At 39.3% G+C, this 23,582-nt stretch overlaps 1 long non-coding RNA gene across 1 annotated transcript; it reads right to left on the bottom strand.

Moving 5' to 3' along the window:
• Nucleotides 1-9,251: 9,251 nt before the first annotated feature.
• On the bottom strand, nucleotides 9,252-18,780 carry LOC127926153 (uncharacterized). The gene is made up of 6 exons (XR_008123493.1): nucleotides 18,589-18,780; nucleotides 17,382-18,187; nucleotides 14,484-14,739; nucleotides 12,346-12,714; nucleotides 10,100-10,210; nucleotides 9,252-9,914 (listed from the first exon to the last, which is right to left on the bottom strand). It is a non-coding gene; the product is annotated as an uncharacterized LOC127926153 (long non-coding RNA).
• Between the last annotated feature and the right edge of the window lie 4,802 nt (nucleotides 18,781-23,582).

Raw genomic sequence — 23,582 nt, 5'->3', positions numbered from 1 at the left:
CAACACCTACCATACTACTATGACTGACCCTGTAAAACAACACCTATCATACTACTATGACTGACCCTGTAAAACAACACCTATCATACTACTATGACTGACCCTGTAAACAACACCTATCATACTACTATGACGGACACTGTAAAACAACACCTATCACACTACTATGACTGACCCTGTAAAACAACACCTATCATACTACTATGACTGACCCTGTAAAACAACACCTATCATACTACTATGACTGACCCTGTAAAACAACACCTATCATACTACTATGACTGACCCTGTAAAACATCACCTATCATACTACTATGACTGACCCTGTAAAACAACACCTATCATACTACTATGACTGACCCTGTAAAACAACACCTATCATACTACTATGACTGACCCTGTAAAACAACACCTATCATACTACTATGACTGACCCTGTAAAACAACACCTATCATACTACTATGACTGACCCTGTAAAACAACACCTATCATACTACTATGACTGACCCTGTAAAACAACACCTATCATACTACTATGACTGACCCTGTAAAACAACACCTATCATACTACTATGACTGACCCTGTAAAACAACACCTATCATACTACTATGACTGACCCTGTAAAACAACACCTATCATACTACTATGACTGACCCTGTAAACAACACCTATCATACTACTATGACTGACCCTGTAAAACAACACCTATCATACTACTACAACTGACCCTGTAAACAACACCTATCATACTACTATGACTGACCCTGTAAAACAACACCTATCATACTAGTATACTGACCCTGTAAAACAACACCTATCATACTACTATGACTGACCCTGTAAAACAGCACCTATCATACTACTATACTGACCCTGTAAACAACACCTATCATACTACTACAACTGACCCTGTAAAACAACACCTATCATACTACTACAACTGACCCTGTAAAACAACACCTATCATACTACTATGACTGACCCTGTAAAACAACACCTATCATACTACTATACTGACCCTGTAAAACAACACCTATCATACTACTACAACTGACCCTGTAAAACAACACCTATCATACTACTATGACTGACCCTGTAAAACAACACCTATCATACTACTATGACTGACCCTGTAAAACAACACCTATCATACTACTATACTGACCCTGTACAACAACACCTATCATACTACTATGACTGACCCTGTAAAACAACACCTATCATACTACTATGACTGACCCTGTACAACAACACCTATCATACTACTATGACTGACCCTGTAAAACAACACCTATCATACTACTATGACTGACCCTGTAAAACAACACCTATCATACTACTATGACTGACCCTGTAAAACAACACCTATCATACTACTATGACTGACCCTGTAAAACAACACCTATCATACTACTATGACTGACCCTGTACAACAACACCTATCATACTACTATGACTGACCCTGTAAAACAACACCTATCATACTACTATGACTGACCCTGTAAAACAACACCTATCATACTACTATGACTGACCCTGTAAACAACACCTATCATACTACTATGACTGACCCTGTAAAACAACACCTATCATACTACTACAACTGACCCTGTAAAACAACACCTATCATACTACTATGACTGACCCTGTAAAACAACACCTATCATACTACTATACTGACCCTGTAAAACAACACCTATCATACTACTATGACTGACCCTGTAAAACAGCACCTATCATACTACTATACTGACCCTGTAAAACAACACCTATCATACTACTACAACTGACCCTGTAAAACAACACCTATCATACTACTACAACTGACCCTGTAAAACAACACCTATCATACTACTATGACTGACCCTGTAAAACAACACCTATCATACTACTATACTGACCCTGTAAAACAACACCTATCATACTACTACAACTGACCCTGTAAAACAACACCTATCATACTACTATGACTGACCCTGTAAAACAACACCTATCATACTACTATACTGACCCTGTACAACAACACCTATCATACTACTATGACTGACCCTGTAAAACAACACCTATCATACTACTATGACTGACCCTGTAAAACAACACCTATCATACTACTATGACTGACCCTGTACAACAACACCTATCATACTACTATGACTGACCCTGTAAAACAACACCTATCATACTACTATGACTGACCCTGTAAAACAACACCTATCATACTACTATGACTGACCCTGTAAAACAACACCTATCATACTACTACAACTGACCCTGTAAAACAACACCTATCATACTACTATGACTGACCCTGTAAAACAACACCTATCATACTACTATGACTGACCCTGTAAAACAACACCTATCATACTACTATACTGACCCTGTACAACAACACCTATCATACTACTATGACTGACCCTGTAAACAACACCTATCATACTACTATGACTGACCCTGTACAACAACACCTATCATACTACTATGACTGACCCTGTAAAACAACACCTATCATACTACTATGACTGACCCTGTAAAACAACACCTATCATACTACTATGACTGACCCTGTAAAACAACACCTATCATACTACTATGACTGACCCTGTAAAACAACACCTATCATACTACTATGACTGACCCTGTACAACAACACCTATCATACTACTATGACTGACCCTGTAAAACAACACCTATCATACTACTATGACTGACCCTGTAAAACAACACCTATCATACTACTATGACTGACCCTGTAAACAACACCTATCATACTACTATGACTGACCCTGTAAAACAACACCTATCATACTACTACAACTGACCCTGTAAAACAACACCTATCATACTACTATGACTGACCCTGTAAAACAACACCTATCATACTACTATACTGACCCTGTAAAACAACACCTATCATACTACTATGACTGACCCTGTAAAACAGCACCTATCATACTACTATACTGACCCTGTAAAACAACACCTATCATACTACTACAACTGACCCTGTAAAACAACACCTATCATACTACTACAACTGACCCTGTAAAACAACACCTATCATACTACTATGACTGACCCTGTAAAACAACACCTATCATACTACTATACTGACCCTGTAAAACAACACCTATCATACTACTACAACTGACCCTGTAAAACAACACCTATCATACTACTATGACTGACCCTGTAAAACAACACCTATCATACTACTATACTGACCCTGTACAACAACACCTATCATACTACTATGACTGACCCTGTAAAACAACACCTATCATACTACTATGACTGACCCTGTAAAACAACACCTATCATACTACTATGACTGACCCTGTACAACAACACCTATCATACTACTATGACTGACCCTGTAAAACAACACCTATCATACTACTATGACTGACCCTGTAAAACAACACCTATCATACTACTATGACTGACCCTGTAAAACAACACCTATCATACTACTATGACTGACCCTGTACAACAACACCTATCATACTACTATGACTGACCCTGTAAAACAACACCTATCATACTACTATGACTGACCCTGTACAACAACACCTATCATACTACTATGACTGACCCTGTACAACAACACCTATCATACTACTATGACTGACCCTGTAAAACAACACCTATCATACTACTATGACTGACCCTGTACAACAACACCTATCATACTACTATGACTGACCCTGTAAAACAACACCTATCATACTACTATGACTGACCCTGTAAAACAACACCTATCATACTACTATGACTGACCCTGTAAAACAACACCTATCATACTACTATGACTGACCCTGTACAACAACACCTATCATACTACTATGACTGACCCTGTAAAACAACACCTATCATACTACTATGACTGACCCTGTACAACAACACCTATCATACTACTATGACTGACCCTGTACAACAACACCTATCATACTACTATGACTGACCCTGTAAAACAACACCTATCATACTACTATGACTGACCCTGTAAAACAACACCTATCATACTACTATGACTGACCCTGTAAAACAACACCCATCATACTACTATGACTGACCCTGTAAAACAACACCTATCATACTACTATGACTGACCCTGTAAAACAACACCCATCATACTACTATGACTGACCCTGTAAAACAACACCCATCATACTACTATGACTGACCCTGTAAAACAACACCTATCATACTACTATACTGACCCTGTAAAACAACACCTATCATACTACTATGACTGACCCTGTAAAACAGCACCTATCATACTACTATACTGACCCTGTAAAACAACACCTATCATACTACTACAACTGACCCTGTAAAACAACACCTATCATACTACTACAACTGACCCTGTAAAACAACACCTATCATACTACTATGACTGACCCTGTAAAACAACACCTATCATACTACTATACTGACCCTGTAAAACAACACCTATCATACTACTACAACTGACCCTGTAAAACAACACCTATCATACTACTATGACTGACCCTGTAAAACAACACCTATCATACTACTATGACTGACCCTGTAAAACAACACCTATCATACTACTATACTGACCCTGTACAACAACACCTATCATACTACTATGACTGACCCTGTAAAACAACACCTATCATACTACTATGACTGACCCTGTACAACAACACCTATCATACTACTATGACTGACCCTGTAAAACAACACCTATCATACTACTATGACTGACCCTGTAAAACAACACCTATCATACTACTATGACTGACCCTGTAAAACAACACCTATCATACTACTATGACTGACCCTGTAAAACAACACCTATCATACTACTATGACTGACCCTGTACAACAACACCTATCATACTACTATGACTGACCCTGTAAAACAACACCTATCATACTACTATGACTGACCCTGTAAAACAACACCTATCATACTACTATGACTGACCCTGTAAACAACACCTATCATACTACTATGACTGACCCTGTAAAACAACACCTATCATACTACTACAACTGACCCTGTAAAACAACACCTATCATACTACTATGACTGACCCTGTAAAACAACACCTATCATACTACTATACTGACCCTGTAAAACAACACCTATCATACTACTATGACTGACCCTGTAAAACAGCACCTATCATACTACTATACTGACCCTGTAAAACAACACCTATCATACTACTACAACTGACCCTGTAAAACAACACCTATCATACTACTACAACTGACCCTGTAAAACAACACCTATCATACTACTATGACTGACCCTGTAAAACAACACCTATCATACTACTATACTGACCCTGTAAAACAACACCTATCATACTACTACAACTGACCCTGTAAAACAACACCTATCATACTACTATGACTGACCCTGTAAAACAACACCTATCATACTACTATACTGACCCTGTACAACAACACCTATCATACTACTATGACTGACCCTGTAAAACAACACCTATCATACTACTATGACTGACCCTGTAAAACAACACCTATCATACTACTATGACTGACCCTGTACAACAACACCTATCATACTACTATGACTGACCCTGTAAAACAACACCTATCATACTACTATGACTGACCCTGTAAAACAACACCTATCATACTACTATGACTGACCCTGTAAAACAACACCTATCATACTACTATGACTGACCCTGTACAACAACACCTATCATACTACTATGACTGACCCTGTAAAACCACACCTATCATACTACTATGACTGACCCTGTACAACAACACCTATCATACTACTATGACTGACCCTGTACAACAACACCTATCATACTACTATGACTGACCCTGTAAAACAACACCTATCATACTACTATGACTGACCCTGTAAAACAACACCTATCATACTACTATGACTGACCCTGTAAAACAACACCCATCATACTACTATGACTGACCCTGTAAAACAACACCTATCATACTACTATGACTGACCCTGTAAAACAACACCCATCATACTACTATGACTGACCCTGTAAAACAACACCCATCATACTACTATGACTGACCCTGTAAAACAACACCCATCATACTACTATGACTGACCCTGTAAAACAACACCTATCATACTACTATGACTGACCCTGTAAAACAACACCTATCATACTACTATGACTGACCCTGTAAAACAACACCTATCATACTACTATGACTGACCCTGTAAAACAACACCTATCATACTACTATGACTGACCCTGTAAAACACCACCTATCATACTACTATGACTGACCCTGTAAAACATCACCTATCATACTACTATGACTGACCCTGTAAAACAACACCTATCATACTACTATGACTGACCCTGTAAAACAACACCTATCATACTACTGTGGCTGACCCTGTAAACAACACCTATCATACTACTATGACTGACCCTGTAGAACAACACCTATCATACTACTATGACTGACCCTGTAAACAACACCTATCATACTACTATGACTGACCCTGTAAACAACACCTATCATACTACTATGACTGACCCTGTAAAACAACACCTATCATACTACTATGACTGACCCTGTAAAACACCACCTATCATACTACTATGACTGACCCTGTAAAACAACACCTATCATACTACTATGACTGACCCTGTAAAACAACACCTATCATACTACTATGACTGACCCTGTAAAACAACACCTATCATACTACTATGACTGACCCTGTAAAACAACACCTATCATACTACTATGACTGACCCTGTAAAACAACACCTATCATACTACTATGACTGACCCTGTAAAACAACACCTATCATACTACTATGACTGACCCTGTAAAACAACACCTATCATACTACTATGACTGACCCTGTAAAACAACACCTATCATACTACTATGACTGACCCTGTAAAACAACACCTATCATACTACTATGACTGACCCTGTAAACAACACCTATCATACTACTATGACTGACCCTGTAAAACAACACCTATCATACTACTACAACTGACCCTGTAAAACAACACCTATCATACTACTATGACTGACCCTGTAAAACAACACCTATCATACTACTATACTGACCCTGTAAAACAACACCTATCATACTACTATGACTGACCCTGTAAAACAGCACCTATCATACTACTATACTGACCCTGTAAAACAACACCTATCATACTACTACAACTGACCCTGTAAAACAACACCTATCATACTACTACAACTGACCCTGTAAAACAACACCTATCATACTACTATGACTGACCCTGTAAAACAACACCTATCATACTACTATACTGACCCTGTAAAACAACACCTATCATACTACTACAACTGACCCTGTAAAACAACACCTATCATACTACTATGACTGACCCTGTAAAACAACACCTATCATACTACTATACTGACCCTGTACAACAACACCTATCATACTACTATGACTGACCCTGTAAAACAACACCTATCATACTACTATGACTGACCCTGTAAAACAACACCTATCATACTACTATGACTGACCCTGTAAAACAACACCTATCATACTACTATGACTGACCCTGTAAAACAACACCTATCATACTACTATGACTGACCCTGTACAACAACACCTATCATACTACTATGACTGACCCTGTAAAACCACACCTATCATACTACTATGACTGACCCTGTACAACAACACCTATCATACTACTATGACTGACCCTGTACAACAACACCTATCATACTACTATGACTGACCCTGTAAAACAACACCTATCATACTACTATGACTGACCCTGTAAAACAACACCTATCATACTACTATGACTGACCCTGTAAAACAACACCCATCATACTACTATGACTGACCCTGTAAAACAACACCTATCATACTACTATGACTGACCCTGTAAAACAACACCCATCATACTACTATGACTGACCCTGTAAAACAACACCCATCATACTACTATGACTGACCCTGTAAAACAACACCCATCATACTACTATGACTGACCCTGTAAAACAACACCTATCATACTACTATGACTGACCCTGTAAAACAACACCTATCATACTACTATGACTGACCCTGTAAAACAACACCTATCATACTACTATGACTGACCCTGTAAAACAACACCTATCATACTACTATGACTGACCCTGTAAAACAACACCCATCATACTACTATGACTGACCCTGTAAAACAACACCTATCATACTACTATGACTGACCCTGTAAAACAACACCCATCATACTACTATGACTGACCCTGTAAAACAACACCTATCATACTACTATGACTGACCCTGTAAAACAACACCTATTATACTACTATGACTGACCCTGTAAAACAACACCTATCATACTACTATGACTGACCCTGTAAAACACCACCTATCATACTACTATGACTGACCCTGTAAAACAACACCTATCATACTACTACAACTGACCCTGTAAAACAACACCTATCATACTACTACAACTGACCCTGTAAAACAACACCTATCATACTACTATGACTGACCCTGTAAAACAACACCTATCATACTACTATACTGACCCTGTAAAACAACACCTATCATACTACTACAACTGACCCTGTAAAACAACACCTATCATACTACTATGACTGACCCTGTAAAACAACACCTATCATACTACTATACTGACCCTGTACAACAACACCTATCATACTACTATGACTGACCCTGTAAAACAACACCTATCATACTACTATGACTGACCCTGTAAAACAACACCTATCATACTACTATGACTGACCCTGTAAAACAACACCTATCATACTACTATGACTGACCCTGTAAAACAACACCTATCATACTACTATGACTGACCCTGTACAACAACACCTATCATACTACTATGACTGACCCTGTAAAACAACACCTATCATACTACTATGACTGACCCTGTACAACAACACCTATCATACTACTATGACTGACCCTGTAAAACAACACCTATCATACTACTATGACTGACCCTGTAAAACAACACCTATCATACTACTATGTCTGACCCTGTAAAACAACACCTATCATACTACTATGACTGACCCTGTAAAACAACACCCATCATACTACTATGACTGACCCTGTAAAACAACACCTATCATACTACTATGACTGACCCTGTAAAACAACACCCATCATACTACTATGACTGACCCTGTAAAACAACACCCATCATACTACTATGACTGACCCTGTAAAACAACACCCATCATACTACTATGACTGACCCTGTAAAACAACACCTATCATACTACTATGACTGACCCTGTAAAACAACACCTATCATACTACTATGACTGACCCTGTAAAACAACACCTATCATACTACTATGACTGACCCTGTAAAACAACACCTATCATACTACTATGACTGACCCTGTAAAACAACACCCATCATACCACTATGACTGACCCTGTAAAACAACACCTGTCATACTACTATGACTGACCCTGTAAAACAACACCTATCATACTACTATGACTGACCCTGTAAAACAACACCTATCATACTACTATGACTGACCCTGTAAAACAACACCTATTATACTACTATGACTGACCCTGTAAAACAACACCTATCATACTACTATGACTGACCCTGTAAAACACCACCTATCATACTACTATGACTGACCCTGTAAAACATCACCTATCATACTACTATGACTGACCCTGTAAAACAACACCTATCATACTACTATGACTGACCCTGTAAAACAACACCTATCATACTACTATGACTGACCCTGTAAAACAACACCTATCATACTACTATGACTGACCCTGTAAAACAACACCTATCATACTACTGACCCTGTAAAACAACACCTATCATACTACTATGACTGACCCTGTAAAACAACACCTATCATACTACTATGACTGACCCTGTAAAACAACACCTATCATACTACTATGACTGACCCTGTAAAACAACACCTATCATACTACTATGACTGACCCTGTAAAACAACACCTATCATACTACTATGACTGACCCTGTAAAACACCACCTATCATACTACTATGACTGACCCTGTACAACAACACCTATCACACTACTATGACTGACCCTGTAAAACAACACCTATCACACTACTATGACTGACCCTGTAAAACAACACCTATCATACTACTATGACTGACCCTGTAAAACAACACCTATCATACTACTATGACTGACCCTGTAAAACAACACCTATCATACTACTATGACTGACCCTGTAAAACAACACCTATCATACTACTATGACTGACCCTGTAAAACAACACCTATCATACTACTATGACTGACCCTGTAAAACAACACCTATCATACTACTATGACTGACCCTGTAAAACAACACCTATCATACTACTATGACTGACCCTGTAAAACAACACCTATCATACTACTATGACTGACCCTGTAAACAACACCTATCATACTACTATGACTGACCCTGTAAAACAACACCTATCATACTACTACAACTGACCCTGTAAAACAACACCTATCATACTACTATGACTGACCCTGTAAAACAACACCTATCATACTACTATACTGACCCTGTAAAACAACACCTATCATACTACTATGACTGACCCTGTAAAACAGCACCTATCATACTACTATACTGACCCTGTAAAACAACACCTATCATACTACTACAACTGACCCTGTAAAACAACACCTATCATACTACTACAACTGACCCTGTAAAACAACACCTATCATACTACTATGACTGACCCTGTAAAACAACACCTATCATACTACTATACTGACCCTGTAAAACAACACCTATCATACTACTACAACTGACCCTGTAAAACAACACCTATCATACTACTATGACTGACCCTGTAAAACAACACCTATCATACTACTATACTGACCCTGTACAACAACACCTATCATACTACTATGACTGACCCTGTAAAACAACACCTATCATACTACTATGACTGACCCTGTAAAACAACACCTATCATACTACTATGACTGACCCTGTAAAACAACACCTATCATACTACTATGACTGACCCTGTAAAACAACACCTATCATACTACTATGACTGACCCTGTACAACAACACCTATCATACTACTATGACTGACCCTGTAAAACCACACCTATCATACTACTATGACTGACCCTGTACAACAACACCTATCATACTACTATGACTGACCCTGTACAACAACACCTATCATACTACTATGACTGACCCTGTAAAACAACACCTATCATACTACTATGACTGACCCTGTAAAACAACACCTATCATACTACTATGACTGACCCTGTAAAACAACACCCATCATACTACTATGACTGACCCTGTAAAACAACACCTATCATACTACTATGACTGACCCTGTAAAACAACACCCATCATACTACTATGACTGACCCTGTAAAACAACACCCATCATACTACTATGACTGACCCTGTAAAACAACACCTATCATACTACTATGACTGACCCTGTAAAACAACACCTATCATACTACTATGACTGACCCTGTAAAACAACACCTATCATACTACTATGACTGACCCTGTAAAACAACACCTATCATACTACTATGACTGACCCTGTAAAACAACACCTATCATACTACTATGACTGACCCTGTAAAACAACACCCATCATACTACTATGACTGACCCTGTAAAACAACACCTATCATACTACTATGACTGACCCTGTAAAACAACACCTATCATACTACTATGACTGACCCTGTAAAACAACACCTATCATACTACTATGACTGACCCTGTAAAACAACACCTATCATACTACTATGACTGACCCTGTAAAACAACACCTATCATACTACTATGACTGACCCTGTAAAACACCACCTATCATACTACTATGACTGACCCTGTAAAACATCACCTATCATACTACTATGACTGACCCTGTAAAACAACACCTATCATACTACTATGACTGACCCTGTAAAACAACACCTATCATACTACTATGACTGACCCTGTAAAACAACACCTATCATACTACTATGACTGACCCTGTAAAACAACACCTATCATACTACTGACCCTGTAAAACAACACCTATCATACTACTATGACTGACCCTGTAAAACAACACCTATCATACTACTATGACTGACCCTGTAAAACAACACCTATCATACTACTATGACTGACCCTGTAAAACAACACCTATCATACTACTATGACTGACCCTGTAAAACAACACCTATCATACTACTATGACTGACCCTGTAAAACAACACCTATCATACTACTATGACTGACCCTGTACAACAACACCTATCACACTACTATGACTGACCCTGTAAAACAACACCTATCACACTACTATGACTGACCCTGTAAAACAACACCTATCATACTACTATGACTGACCCTGTAAAACAACACCTATCATACTACTATGACTGACCCTGTAAAACAACACCTATCATACTACTATGACTGACCCTGTAAAACAACACCTATCATACTACTATGACTGACCCTGTAAAACAACACCTATCATACTACTATGACTGACCCTGTATAACAACACCTATCATACTACTATGACTGACCCTGTAAAACAACACCTATCATACTACTATGACTGACCCTGTAAACAACACCTATCATACTACTATGACTGACCCTGTAAAACAACACCTATCATACTACTATGACTGACCCTGTATAACAACACCTATCATACTACTGTGGCTGACCCTGTAAAACAACACCTATCATACTACTATGACTGACCCTGTAAAACAACACCTATCATACTACTATGACTGACCCTGTAAACAACACCTATCATACTACTATGACTGACCCTGTAAAACAACACCTATCATACTACTATGACTGACCCTGTAAAACAACACCTATCATACTACTATGACTGACCCTGTATAACAACACCTATCATACTACTATGACTGACCCTGTAAACAACACCTATCATACTACTATGGCTGACCCTGTAAAACAACACCTATCATACTACTATGACTGACCCTGTATAACAACACCTATCATACTACTATGACTGACCCTGTAAACAACACCTATCATACTACTATGACTGACCCTGTACAACAACCCCTATCATACTACTATGACTGACCCTGTAAAACAACACCTATCATACTACTATGACTGACCCTGGAAAACAACACCTATCATACTACTATGACTGACCCTGTATAACAACACCTATCATACTACTATGACTGACCCTGTAAAACAACACCTATCATACTACTATGACTGACCCTGTAAACAACACCTATCATACTACTATGACTGACCCTGTATAACAACACCTATCATACTACTGTGGCTGACCCTGTAAAACAACACCTATCATACTACTATGACTGACCCTGTAAAACAACACCTATCATACTACTATGACTGACCCTGTAAACAACACCTATCATACTACTATGACTGACCCTGTAAAACAACACCTATCATACTACTATGACTGACCCTGTAAAACAACACCTATCATACTACTATGACTGACCCTGTATAACAACACCTATCATACTACTATGACTGACCCTGTAAAACAACACCTATCATACTACTATGACTGACCCTGTAAACAACACCTATCATACTACTATGGCTGACCCTGTAAAACAACACCTATCATACTACTATGACTGACCCTGTATAACAACACCTATCATACTACTATGACTGACCCTGTAAAACAACACCTATCATACTACTATGACTGACCCTGTACAACAACCCCTATCATACTACTATGACTGACCCTGTAAAACAACACCTATCATACTACTATGACTGACCCTGGAAAACAACACCTATCATACTACTATGACTGACCCTGTATAACAACACCTATCATACTACTATGACTGACCCTGTAAAACAACACCCATCATACTACTATGACTGACCCTGTAAACAACACCTATCATACTACTATGACTGACCCTGTAAAACAACACCCATCATACTACTATGACTGACCCTGTAAAACAACACCCATCATACTACTATGACTGACCCTGTAAAACAACACCCATCATACTACTATGACTGACCCTGTAAAACAACACCTATCATACTACTATGACTGACCCTGTAAAACAACACCTATCATACTACTATGACTGACCCTGTAAAACAACACCTATCATACTACTATGACTGACCCTGTAAAACAACACCTATCATACTACTATGACTGACCCTGTAAAACACCACCTATCATACTACTATGACTGACCCTGTAAAACACCACCTATCATACTACTATGACTGACCCTGTAAAACAACACCTATCATACTACTATGACTGACCCTGTAAAACAACACCTATCATACTACTATGACTGACCCTGTAAAACAACACCTATCATACTACTATGACTGACCCTGTAAAACAACACCTATCATACTACTATGACTGACCCTGTAAACAACACCTATCATACTACTATGACTGACCCTGTAAACAACACCTATCATACTACTATGACTGACCCTGTAAAACAACACCTATCATACTACTATGACTGACCCTGTAAAACACCACCTATCATACTACTATGACTGACCCTGTAAAACACCACCTATCATACTACTATGACTGACCCTGTAAACAACACCTATCATACTACTATGACTGACCCTGTAAAACAACACCTATCATACTACTATGACTGACCCTGTAAAACAACACCTATCATACTACTATGACTGACCCTGTAAAACAACACCTATCATACTACTATGACTGACCCTGTAAAACAACACCTATCATACTACTATGACTGACCCTGTAAAACAACACCTATCATACTACTATGACTGACCCTGTAAAACAACACCTATCATACTACTATGACTGACCCTGTAAAACAACACCTATCATACTACTATGACTGACCCTGTAAACAACACCTATCATACTACGACTGACCCTGTAAAACAACACCTATCATACTACTACAACTGACCCTGTAAAACAACACCTATCATACTACTATGACTGACCCTGTAAAACAACACCTATCATACTACTATACTGACCCTGTAAAACAACACCTATCATACTACTATGACTGACCCTGTAAAACAGCACCTATCATACTACTATACTGACCCTGTAAAACAACACCTATCATACTACTACAACTGACCCTGTAAAACAACACCTATCATACTACTACAACTGACCCTGTAAAACAACACCTATCATACTACTATGACTGACCCTGTAAAACAACACCTATCATACTACTATACTGACCCTGTAAAACAACACCTATCATACTACTACAACTGACCCTGTAAAACAACACCTATCATACTACTATACTGACCCTGTACAACAACACCTATCATACTACTATGACTGACCCTGTAAAACAACACCTATCATACTACTATGACTGACCCTGTAAAACAACACCTATCATACTACTATGACTGACCCTGTACAACAACACCTATCATACTACTATGACTGACCCTGTAAAACAACACCTATCATACTACTATGACTGACCCTGTAAAACAACACCTATCATACTACTATGACTGACCCTGTAAAACAACACCTATCATACTACTATGACTGACCCTGTACAACAACACCTATCATACTACTATGACTGACCCTGTAAAACCACACCTATCATACTACTATGACTGACCCTGTACAACAACACCTATCATACTACTATGACTGACCCTGTACAACAACACCTATCATACTACTATGACTGACCCTGTAAAACAACACCTATCATACTACTATGACTGACCCTGTAAAACAACACCCATCATACTACTATGACTGACCCTGTAAAACAACACCCATCATACTACTATGACTGACCCTGTAAAACAACACCTATCATACTACTATGACTGACCCTGTAAAACAACACCCATCATACTACTATGACTGACCCTGTAAAACAACACCCATCATACCACTATGACTGACCCTGTAAAACAACACCTATCATACTACTATGACTGACCCTGTAAAACAACACCTATCATACTACTATGACTGACCCTGTAAAACAACACCTATCATACTACTATGACTGACCCTGTAAAACAACACCTATCATACTACTATGACTGACCCTGTAAAACAACACCTATCATACTACTATGACTGACCCTGTAAAACAACACCCATCATACCACTATGACTGACCCTGTAAAACAACACCTATCATACTACTATGACTGACCCTGTAAAACAACACCCATCATACTACTATGACTGACCCTGTAAAACAACACCTATCATACTACTATGACTGACCCTGTAAAACAACACCTATTATACTACTATGACTGACCCTGTAAAACAACACCTATCATACTACTATGACTGACCCTGTAAAACACCACCTATCATACTACTATGACTGACCCTGTAAAACATCACCTATCATACTACTATGACTGACCCTGTAAAACAACACCTATCATACTACTATGACTGACCCTGTAAACAACACATATCATACTACTATGACTGACCCTGTAAAACAACACCTATCATACTACTATGACTGACCCAGTAAAACAACACCTATCATACTACTGACCCTGTAAAACAACACCTATCATACTACTATGACTGACCCTGTAAAACAACACCTATCATACTACTATGACTGACCCTGTAAAACAACACCTATCATACTACTATGACTGACCCTGTAAAACAACACCTATCATACTACTATGACTGTAAAACAACACCTATCATACTACTATGACTGACCCTGTAAAACACCACCTATCATACTACTATGACTGACCCTGTAAAACAACACCTATCACACTACTATGACTGACCCTGTAAAACAACACCTATCACACTACTATGACTGACCCTGTAAAACAACACCTATCATACTACTATGACTGACCCTGTAAAACAACACCTATCATACTACTATGACTGACCCTGTAAAACAACACCTATCATACTACTATGACTGACCCTGTAAAACAACACCTATCATACTACTATGACTGACCCTGTAAAACAACACCTATCATACTACTATGACTGACCCTGTAAAACAACACCTATCATACTACTATGACTGACCCTGTAAAACAACACCTATCATACTACTATGACTGACCCTGTAAACAACACCTATCATACTACTATGACTGACCCTGTAAAACAACACCTATCATACTACTATGACTGACCCTGTATAACAACACCTATCATACTACTGTGGCTGACCCTGTAAAACAACACCTATCATACTACTATGACTGACCCTGTAAAACAACACCTATCATACTACTATGACTGACCCTGTAAACAACACCTATCATACTACTATGACTGACCCTGTAAAACAACACCTATCATACTACTATGACTGACCCTGTAAAACAACACCTATCATACTACTATGACTGACCCTGTATAACAACACCTATCATACTACTATGACTGACCCTGTAAAACAACACCTATCATACTACTATGACTGACCCTGTAAACAACACCTATCATACTACTATGGCTGACCCTGTAAAACAACACCTATCATACTACTATGACTGACCCTGTATAACAACACCTATCATACTACTATGACTGACCCTGTAAAACAACACCTATCATACTACTATGACTGACCCTGTACAACAACCCCTATCATACTACTATGACTGACCCTGTAAAACAACACCTATCATACTACTATGACTGACCCTGGAAAACAACACCTATCATACTACTATGACTGACCCTGTAAAACAACACCTATCATACTACTATGACTGACCCTGTACAACAACACCTATCATACTACTGACCCTGTAAAACAACACCTATCATACTACTATGACTGACCCTGTAAAACAACACCTATCATACTACTATGACTGACCCTGTAAAACAACACCTATCATACTACTATGACTGACCCTGTAAAACAACACCTATCGTACTACTATGACTGACCCTGTAAAACAACACCTATCATACTACTATGACTGACCCTGTAAAACAACACCTATCGTACTACTATGACTGACCCTGTAAAACAACACCTATCATACTACTATGACTGACCCTGTAAAACAACACCTATCATACTACTATGACTGACCCTGTAAAACAACACCTATCATACTACTATGACTGACCCTGTAAACAACACCTATCATACTACTATGACTGACCCTGTAAAACAACACCTATCATACTACTATGACTGACCCTGTAAAACAACACCTATCATACTACTATGACTGACCCTGTAAAACAACACCTATCATACTACTATGACTGACCCTGTAAAACAACACCTATCATACTACTATGACTGACCCTGTAAAACAACACCTATCATACTACTATGACTGACCCTGTAAAACAACACCTATCATACTACTATGACTGACCCTACAACACCTATCATACTACTATGACTGACCCTGTATAACAACACCTATCATACTACTATGACTGACCCTGTAAAACAACACCTATCGTACTACTATGACTGACCCTGTAAAACAACACCTATCATACTACTATGACTGACCCTGTAAAACAACACCTATCGTACTACTATGACTGACCCTGTAAAACAACACCTATCATACTACTATGACTGACCCTGTAAAACAACACCTATCATACTACTATGACTGACCCTGTAAAACAACACCTATCATACTACTATGACTGACCCTGTAAAACAACACCTATCATACTACTATGACTGACCCTGTAAAACAACACCTATCATACTACTATGACTGACCCTGTAAAACAACACCTATCACACTACTATGACTGACCCTGTAAAACAACACCTATCATACTACTATGACTGACCCTGTAAAACAACACCTATCATACTACTATGACTGACCCTGTAAAACAACACCTATCATACTACTATGACTGACCCTGTAAAACAACACCTATCATACTACTATGACTGACCCTGTAAAACAACACCTATCATACTACTATGACTGACCCTGTAAAACAACACCTATCATACTACTATGACTGACCCTGTAAAACAACACATTTCACTGCACCTATTCAGTGTGTGACATATTGTTTATTATGTTATGCAACAGCAGCCACATTTTAAATATTGTAAGAATGATTCCTGACTTATTAAAGGGGCTTTGGAAGCAAGAGTCCCCACCATAAATCTTCCACATACTTCCTATGAGGTGGAACTTGCAAAAATCATACTATTATTACTCTGCACGCTTCTCGTCTCACACTGTTTACGCTAGAAACGTCTTTCAAACTTTAAAATGTGCAGACTGGTCTGGAATTGTGTGCTTGCATACAACCTTTTGATACAATTGATACCTTTCTGTTTCATTTGTCTTTCTGTTTCATTTGTCTTTCTGTTTCATTAATTTGTCTTTCTGTTTCATTAATTCGTCTTTCCGTTTCATTTGTCTTTCCGTTTCATTTGTCTTTCTGTTTCATTTGTCTTTCTGTTTCATTCGTCTTTCCGTTTCATTCATTTGTCTTTCCGTTTCATTCATTCGTCTTTCCGTTTCATTCGTCTTTCCGTCCATCTTGCACTTTAACGGGACTTTCTAAAGCTCCCCATTGTGACATCATAACATTCACTGTAAACAATGTAACAGCGATATGGACCACTTTCCCAACAAGTTAGAGAAAACCTTTGAGGTGTGACATATTGGTCTACATCCGAGATATTCAAATGTGGAATCGGAACAGAAATATCTTGTACAGATCGAACGATACAGCTGGTTTATTAACCTCATCAACTTTGCCTCAATTTATGAAAACTGACATTTTGACCACTTTTCCAACTAGGACGAAATTTTACTTTTACTTCTCTACTAATCAAATCTGAAATAAGAACAGAAATAGAATATCCCTGCAAGTGTTCATAGAGACCGTATTTTATCCTGTTTAGCAGTCTTATGGCCTGGGGATAGATGGCAGGAAGCTCGGCCCCAGTGATGTAGTGGGCTGTCTGCACCATCCTCTGTAGTGCCAACTACTGAACCACATAACTACTGACCAAAATCACACTACTGACCACAAGCACATAACTACTGACCACAATCACACTACTGACCACAACCACACAACTACTGAACCACACTACTGACCACAATCACTGACCACAAGCACATAACTACTGACCACAATCACACTACTGACCACAACCACACAACTACTGAACCACACTACTACTGACCAAAATCACACTACTGACCACAACCACACAACTACTGAACCACACTACTACTGACCAAAATCACACTACTGACCACAACCACACAACTACACTACTGACCACAATCACTGACCATAAGCACATAACTACTGACCACAAATACTGACCACAACCACACAACTACTGAACCACACTACTACTGACCAAAATCACACTACTGACCACAACCACACAACTACTGAACCACACTACTACTGACCAAAATCACACTACTGACCACAACCACACAACTACTGAACCACATAACTACTGACCACAAGCACACTACTGACCACAACTACTGACCACAACCACACAACTACTGAACCACACAACTACTGAACCACATAACTACTGACCACAAGCACACTACTGACCACAACCACACAACTACTGAACCACACTACTACTGACGACAACTACTGACCAAAATCACTGATATCAAATCAATTGTATTTATAAAGTCCTTCTTACATCAGCTGATGTCTCAAAGTGCTGTACAGAAACCCAGCCTAAAACCCCAAACAGCAAGCAGTGCAGGTGTAGAAGCACGGTGGCTAGGAAAAACTCCCTACAAAGGCCAAATCCTAGGAAGGAACCTACTACTGACCAAAATCACTGATCACAACAACCACAATATCTGGCCATAACTTCTTACCACAACTCCTGACTACAACCACTGACCACAACCACAGACCATAACTACTGACCACAACCACAGACCATAACTACTGACCACAACCACAGACCATAACTACTGACCACAACCACAGACCATAACTACTGACCACAGCCACAGACCATAACTACTGACCACAGCCACAGACCATAACCACTGACCGCAGCCACAGACCATAACTACTGACCACAGCCACAGACCATAACTACTGACCACAGCCACAGACCATAACTACTGACCGCAGCCACAGACCATAACTACTGACCACAGCCACAGACCATAACTACTGACCACAGCCACAGACCATAACTACTGACCGCAGCCACAGACCATAACTACTGACCACAGCCACAGACCATAACTACTGACCACAGCCACAGACCATAACTACTGACCACAACCACAGCTACTGACCACAACCACAGACCATAACTACTGACCACAACCACAGCTACTGACCACAACCACTGACCACAAGGCTATATGATAAATGATCCCACTGATGGTTTCACCAACAAAATGTTTTTTTTTTGCCACTACATAAGTCAGCATGATATTTTAGTATATTGATGACAATAAATCAAATGAATTAGCTAAATAAATCATATTATTCAATAGTTTCAATACCATGTTAAGATAATGAAATGCATTCTGGGATTCATTGTGCAAATACTCTCCAAAGTTGTTTCTGTCAACAGTTGAGCCAGTTATCAAGAGACAACGGCCGGGAAAAAGAGAGAGAGAGCAAGTCGAGAATATAAAATTACGGATTTAAAAAAATCAGCAACGTGTCAACACAAGAGTGGAGCCCAAAAGAACAAGGCCAAAAATGAGAAAGCAAAGGAGTTAATCAAAATCAGTTGAATTAGAACTAACTACTGACCACAACCACAACTACTGACCACAACCACAACTACTGACCACAACCACAACTACTGACCACAACCACAGACCTTTTTCAAATGCAGTTCAAGTGCAGCGGGACCAGAAGAGGATGTAGGTTTATCATCGCCAGCAACAGCTTTTAGCGGGTCAAGTGAGCCAAGGCCAAGCTGTTCCATCGAGCCAGAAGAAGCAACTTTGACAGAGGAGGATACAGGTTGTCAGGTATCGGCGGATACGACCCCGAGCACAAGTCAGGCCAGACATCCCCGGGCCGGGTGGGGAGGAAGAGGAGCAGGGAGAGGCTAGAATCGTGGAGGCTGAGGAAACAGGTGGAAATGGGACCGACAGCCTTTTTACCTATCCAACTGACAGGGGGCATTATGCAACAAATGCAGAAGTTAAACGGCACGTTATTGCATTAGTCTCGTCTCCTACTGGCCCATTCCCATAGAGGATATTTCTAAATGTCCTGTACAGCATAGAGGATAAAGGATATTTCTAAATGTCCTGTACAGCATAGAGGATAGAGGATATTTCTAAATGTCCTGTACAGCATAGAGGATAGAGGATATTTCTAAATGTCCTGGGCAGCATAGAGGATAGAGGATATTTCTAAATGTCCTGTACAGCATAGAGGATAGAGGATATTTCTAAATGTCCTGTACAGCATAGAGGATAACTGGATATTTCTAAATGTCCTGGGCAGCATAGAGGATAACTGGATATTTCTAAATGTCCTGGGCAGCATGGAGGATAACGGGCTGGATATTTCTAAATGTCCTGGGCAGCATAGAGGATAACTGGATATTTCTAAATGTCCTGGGCAGCATGGAGGATAACGGGCTGGATATTTCTAAAAAGCTGCTTGCTGTTTATGTGCATTGCGCAGAGCACAATCTTAACCAGGCTCTCAACGACTCTGTCAAACATGTGCCAGAGAGTAAACAGTTTCACGATACTGTTGAACTTCTCCGGGCATAAAGAGATGGTGAATGTTGAGTGGTATATTTGATTTCGTATCAGAAAAATTAAATGTAACTCTAGAACGACTATGTCCCACACGCGGGTCATCTAGGTCAGAGTCCCCTGAGATACAGATATGTGGACGTAATGAAGGCCCTCACCAAGATTGTGCTTTTAAGTGACAAGAAGGATGAGATGGGTTGATACAGCATCACTGAAAAAGAAAATGGAAAAATGTATTTAAAAAAAAAAAATTTTTGTCGTTCTGCAGACTTAGGTTTTATAAAAGGTCGTCTCCAAAATGCCACAGACACAGACCTGCACAGGGCAGTCAGACTACTCACGGACATGATAAAACACCCTGTCCGGAACCCGGGAGGATTTTGACAAAGACAAAGTCACTGCAAAGACCCCTTGCCGACAAAAAATGGGGAGCTCAGAACGCTTTTGAAGACACTCGGAGAAGGCGAGGCGTCATTTTGATGAGCGAAGACGAGCGACTGTCTGATGGGGAGAGTAGTTTTAGAGTCATCATCTTTAATGCCTTGACATCGTTATCCTCCAGCTGTCAAACACATTTAAAAGTCTGCGGGCAACATTGAGTCTGTTTGACTCCATCCACCGCAGATGATGGTGCAGTCTATGAGAACGCCAGCCGGCTGGCTGAACATTACAGCAAAGATGTATCAGCAAGCTTCCCTGGACAATTACTCTCTTTCAGGGCC

The sequence above is a fragment of the Oncorhynchus keta genome, unplaced genomic scaffold, assembly GCF_023373465.1.
Source record: "Oncorhynchus keta strain PuntledgeMale-10-30-2019 unplaced genomic scaffold, Oket_V2 Un_contig_7002_pilon_pilon, whole genome shotgun sequence".
Classification (NCBI taxonomy): domain Eukaryota; kingdom Metazoa; phylum Chordata; class Actinopteri; order Salmoniformes; family Salmonidae; genus Oncorhynchus; species Oncorhynchus keta.
Note: the sequence above shows the minus strand (reverse complement) of the source record. Positions and strands in the feature narration are given on the sequence as shown.